This window comes from Eptesicus fuscus, chromosome 10, assembly GCF_027574615.1.
Source record: "Eptesicus fuscus isolate TK198812 chromosome 10, DD_ASM_mEF_20220401, whole genome shotgun sequence".
Lineage (NCBI taxonomy): Eukaryota > Metazoa > Chordata > Mammalia > Chiroptera > Vespertilionidae > Eptesicus > Eptesicus fuscus.
The window spans coordinates 1,152,657-1,158,075 of NC_072482.1; the positions used below are offsets into that span (position 1 = coordinate 1,152,657).

At 50.1% G+C, this 5,419-nt stretch overlaps 1 long non-coding RNA gene across 1 annotated transcript; it reads left to right on the top strand.

The window, feature by feature from the left end:
• Window positions 1-766: 766 nt before the first annotated feature.
• Window positions 767-5,194, top strand: LOC129150627 (uncharacterized). Its single transcript, XR_008557346.1, has 3 exons — window positions 767-799; window positions 1,255-1,314; window positions 5,080-5,194. It is a non-coding gene; the product is annotated as an uncharacterized LOC129150627 (long non-coding RNA).
• Window positions 5,195-5,419: the final 225 nt, after the last annotated feature.

The window sequence follows — 5,419 nt, forward strand, 5'->3', positions numbered from 1 at the left end:
GGGTTATTTTAAATTAAAAATTGTAATTACTTAGAAGCATTTGGGATGTCAATAAAAAAGCTGCAACTTTTTTTTTTTCAATTACAGAGTGGTATTCAGTTAACAAAACAATGATTTCGTATAAATTGCATCAGAGACAAGTGAAGATAAAAAACTACCACCCCATACATAACTAATTTGTGCTTTGCACCAACAAGAACCTGATTTAAATTCCCATGCCAGCGTGCAGCCCCCATACTGTACCAGGCAAGTTTGGTCGCTACAGAAAATACCACCGGGATAGCGCCATCTAAAGACACATTCGGTAGTGTAGTAACTGCACAAGAAAGAGACACTGCACCGATGAAAAACAAATCTGACACAGCCTTACATTTCAATTGTTTTCTTTAAAAGGAATGAGTTGTGGGAGAATCAAGATGGCAGGGTAGGTAAATACCAGAACTTGTCACCTCCCACAATCACATCAAAATTACAATTAAAAATTCTTGGCTGGCATGGCTCAGTGGTTGAGCATTGACCTATGAACCAGGAGGTCACCGTTCGATTGCAGGTCAGGGCACATGCCCATGTTGTGGGCTCAATCTCCAGTGTGGGGCTTACAGGAGGCAGCTGATCAATGATTCTCTCTCATCACTGATCTTTCTATCTCTTTCTCTCTCTCCCTTCATCTCTGAAATCAATAAAAAGATATTTTAAAAAATTACAACTAGAATATAGAACAACCATCATTCAGAACCACCTGAAATATGGCTGAATGGAAGTCCTACAAATAGAGAAGTAAAGAAGAAAGTACATCGAGGTTGGTAGGAGGGGTGAGGGTGCATTTGGGTTGGTCTGACACCCACATGTGGCGGGTTTTTTTTGTGTGTGTTTTTTAATTAGGAGAGATACCATGGCTGCGGAGGCCTCCCATAAGGAGCAAGGTATCCCAGCCCCACACCAGACCCCTCAGCCCAGGTTCCAGAGCTGGGAAGAGAAGTCCTGTAACTTTAGGCTGTAAAAGCCAGCAGGGATTGTGGCTGAGTGACACTGAGGCTGCTGCAGACCCAGGCAGTTCCTCTTAAAGGGCCAGCACACAGACTTACTTAGACTCACTCCCTTTGTGCTCCAGTGCTGCAGAAGTGGAGGATCCAGGGATATACCACTAAGCATATAAATACAGTCAAATCACTGTGGTTTAAAGTGGACGATGTAGATCTACGATTATACCACTCACCCACCATGCACATGCTAGTAAACTCTTTTCTTTTACAGTAGGTCCTCGGGTTACATTGGAGATCTGTTCCTACAGTGCGAAGTGAAGCAATTTTTGCCGTAAGTCAGAACCCACCTATATAAGCACCTACGTCACTCACATGGAGCATATACACAGCAGTAATGAAGTGAAACAGTAAAACAAATTTAAAAGAAAGATAACAATTCCTGACCTTTACTTGTGGTAAATAAATAATAAAAAATATAAAGCACATATGTACATATGTTGAAATGACGTAACTTTTTTTTTTTTTTTTAGATTTTATTGATTTTTTACAGAGAGGAAGAGAGAGGGATAGAGAGTTAGAAACATCGATGAGAGAGAATCATCGATCAGCTGCCTCTTGCACACCCCCTACTGGGGATGTGCCCGCAACCAAGGTACATGCCCTTGACCGGAATCGAACCCAGGACCCTTGAGTCCGCAGGCCGACGCTCTATCCACTGAGCCAAACCGGTTTCGGCTCTTTTTTTTAAAATAAATAAATGGGAGATGGCGGCGTAACCACGAAATGATGTACGTTGAGTTCGACGTAACCCAAGGACTGTCTGTACTTTGCTGTTGGTTTTCAGGGAATGCTTTTTATTTTATTACTAGAGGTCTGGTGCACAAAATTTGTGTGTGTGTGTGTGTGGGGGTGGAGGTCCCTCAGCCCAGCCTGCATCCTCTCCAATCCAGGACCCCTCGGGGGATGTCTGACTGCCTCTCGCAATCCAGGGCTGCTGGCTCCTAACCGCTCGCCTGCCTGCCTGCCTGATTGCCCCTAACCCCTCTGCCTGCCTGCCTGCCTGATTGCCCCTAACTGCTCCCCTACTGCCACTTCTGCCTGCCTGATCACCCCTAACCACTCCTGCCTGCCTTATTGCCCCTAACCCCTCTGCCTGCCTGCCTGCCTGATTGCCCCTAACTGCTCCCCTACTGCCACCTCTGCCTGCCTGATCACCCGTAACCACTCCTGCCTGCCTGATTGCCCCTAACTACTCCCCTGCTGGCCTGATCACCCCTAACTGCCTCTGCCTTGCCCTGCACCTGGGACCCAGGATTCCCTCCTCCGGCCGGTCGCAGACACCTGGGACCCAGGCTTTCCTTCCTCTGGCCGGCTGCAGGCACCCAGGACCCAGTACGGCTTCGCCTGGGCCAGCCACAGCTGCAGGAGGCAGTGGGCAGGCGGCTTCATCTGGGCTACAGCTGCAGGTGTCGGGGACCGTGGGGTGGGCGGCTTGTCCCTCTCCTGGGCCGCAGCCTGGCTGGTCCCCATTCCTCTCTCATGAGCTCATTTGTGCCTGTCTGGTTCCCACTCCTCTCTCCCCAGTGTTGAGTGTCTGAGCCGTTACTGCGTGACGGCGTGAGGGCGTGATGACCATTTGCATATTAGCTCTTTTATTACATAGGATTTTTTAAAATTGATTTTGAGAGAGAGAAACATCAATTTGTTTCCCACTTATTTACGTATTCACTTGTTGCTTCTTGTTTGTGCCTTGACCAGGGCTCGAACCTGCAATCTTGGTGCATCGGGAAGACACTCTCTCTAACCAACTGAGCTATTCAGCCAGGGACAGGGTTTTTAAAGTTCATTTTGTGTGTAATTATGTTAAATATTTACATAGTTCCAAAGACAGAGCATGGAAATGGGGTGGATCAGGAAAACCGCATTTCTATCCATATCTCCCCCGCTCGATTTCCTCCTTCCCCAGGGGAAGCCATTTCAAACGTTTTCAGCTTGTCCTTCAGTGTTAATATATGTAACACTAGAGGCACAGTGCATGAAATCTGTGCACTGGTAGGGTCCCTAGTGGCTGCCTCCCTTCCCCCAGCCGCCTGCCCTCTGCCGCTGCCACTGGTCACTGCCTGTGGGGCCCGATCACGCTGCCACCTCCCGGCTCCCAGGCGCTGAGGGAGCTGGGCAGCGGTCCCGCCCCCGCCGCCTCAGCTGGTTGCCCTGCGATCAGATGGGCGGGGCATTGGGCCCCCGCTTGGCTCCCTCAGAGCCTGGGAGCCTGGTGGTGGCGGGGCGATCGAATAGGCGGGGCGATGGGCCCCTGCCTGGTGACGAGTGGCTTGCACCCGCCTTGGCCTGGCATCGCCCACTCACCCGCTCCACCATCCTGCCCTGGTCCCGCTCTCATTGGAGCTCGTCAGGGCCCGCAGCGCCTCCACGGCCGCCCGCGGGTGGGCAGCGCACATCACAGCAAACGGTCGAACTCCCGGCAGAACTCCAGGTCGAGGGGGCAATTTGCATGTTAGGCTTATATTATACAGGATTGGGCTGCTTTTAGTCTTCTGGTCTCTCAGTCGGGGCTGCAGTAAATAGCCTTATGCAAGCTCTTTTCCATATGTTTGCAGGGACTTTCGGGGGGTAGATTCGAGAAGTGCTTTGCTGGATTAGAGAGGAAATGCTATATGACTTTGCTAGATATTCTGACCACATGCCCCACGGGGCACCCCGGCATGCACTCCCCAAACACCTGTTTGCCCACAGCTTTGCCAACAAAGTGTGTTAGCAAACTTTTGGATTTTTGACAATATCATAGATAAAAATACTACCTTCCTTATAGTTTTGATTTGTATTTTTTCTTATTAGAAGCAAGGTTGAACATCCTTTTGTATGTCATGGAGCCATTTCTTTCTGTGAACTGTTCGTGTCTTTCACAATTGAATTTGTGAAATTGAATTTGTCGGGGCGGGGGGGGGGCGCATTTCCCCTTCTTTCCTTCTAGGCTCGTTGGCCGGTCTAACATTAAATTGAGGTAAGACATTAACAAGGGAAAACAAATTGTACTGCGTTCTTCCAGGAAGGGCCCAGGACGACCTGAGACTCAGGGGGGAGGGACTAGGGTGTGTGTGTGTGTGTGTGGTGTATGTGTGTGTGTGGGGGTATGTGTGTGTGTGGGTATGTGTGTGTGTGTGGGTATGTGTGTGTGGGGGTATGTGTGTGTGTGTGTGGGTATGTGTGTGTGTGGGGGTATGTGTGTGTGTGTGTGTGTGTGTGGGTATGTGTGTGTGTGTGGGTATGTGTGTGTATGTGTGTGTGGGTATGTGTGTGTGTGGGTGTTTGTGTGTGTGTGTGTGTGTGTGTGGGTATGTGTGTGGGGGGGTATGTGTGTGTGTGGGTATATGTGTGTGGGGGTATATGTGTGTGTGGGGTATGTGTGTGGGGGGTATGTGTGTGTGGGGTATGTGTGTGGGTATGTGTGTGTGTGTGGGGGGGTATGTGTGTGGGGTATGTAGTGTGTGTGTGGGGGGTATGTGTGTGTGTGTGGGTATGTGTGTGTGTGTGGGTATGTGTGTGTGTGGGTATGTGTGTGTGTGTGGGTATGTGTGTGGGTATGTGTGTGTGTGTGGGTGGGGGGGGCGGGCAGGCACTGGGTCGTCAGATGCTCCCTCACCAAGCAGGCATGTCTTTGAAGGAAAGGCCTCCCTGGGCCAGCCCTGCCTGGGGCTCAGGCGGGTAAGGGGAGCGCACAGCTTTCCCCGAGGCCCTGCGTCTCAATGGCGTCAGCTCGGAGCAACCACACGCCAGCGAGGCCCACGGTGGGGCCCGGGCCGTTGGGGCGCTCTGCCCTCAGCTGCGTCCTCTCCGTGTTCTGAGCTCTTTATATGTTGGCATGTGAGCCCCTTGTCTGTGAAATGCTGTCACCTCACTTTGCTTATATATTTCCTTTACAAGAGTTTTTGCTTTTAACTTTTTAAGTAGTCAAATTATCAAAATGTCCCCTCACTTACAGCTAGATTTTTAGCTATAGTTATGAAAGTCTTGCATTCTATATGGAATTTATTCTTTTGAGTGACATGATAAATTGATCAAATCTTATCTTTTTTCACAGAGTCTCAGATTTGGTATTCCTGGCCTCCCACCCCTTCAGCCTGCATTTTCCTGGACATTTTATTATTTTCTGGGTTTGCCCAAACTGGACGTGGTCAATGTAAACATCTGCTTACTCCGGCCTTCGTTCCATTTGCGACTGTTTTTCTTTCCTGGACTCTGATTTCTGCAGTGTTTTCCCAGCAGCTCAAGGGAGACGGCCTTTGGGCTCCAGGAAGTGTGAACTCAGGAAGCGTCAGAGGGGCAATCTGGGCATGTCCCTTCTGGCCCAGGAGGGGGCTGTTGTGGGTGGCTCCCGGGTTGGGGGCTCCCAGGTGGGGGGCACTGAGGACGCAGTGTTT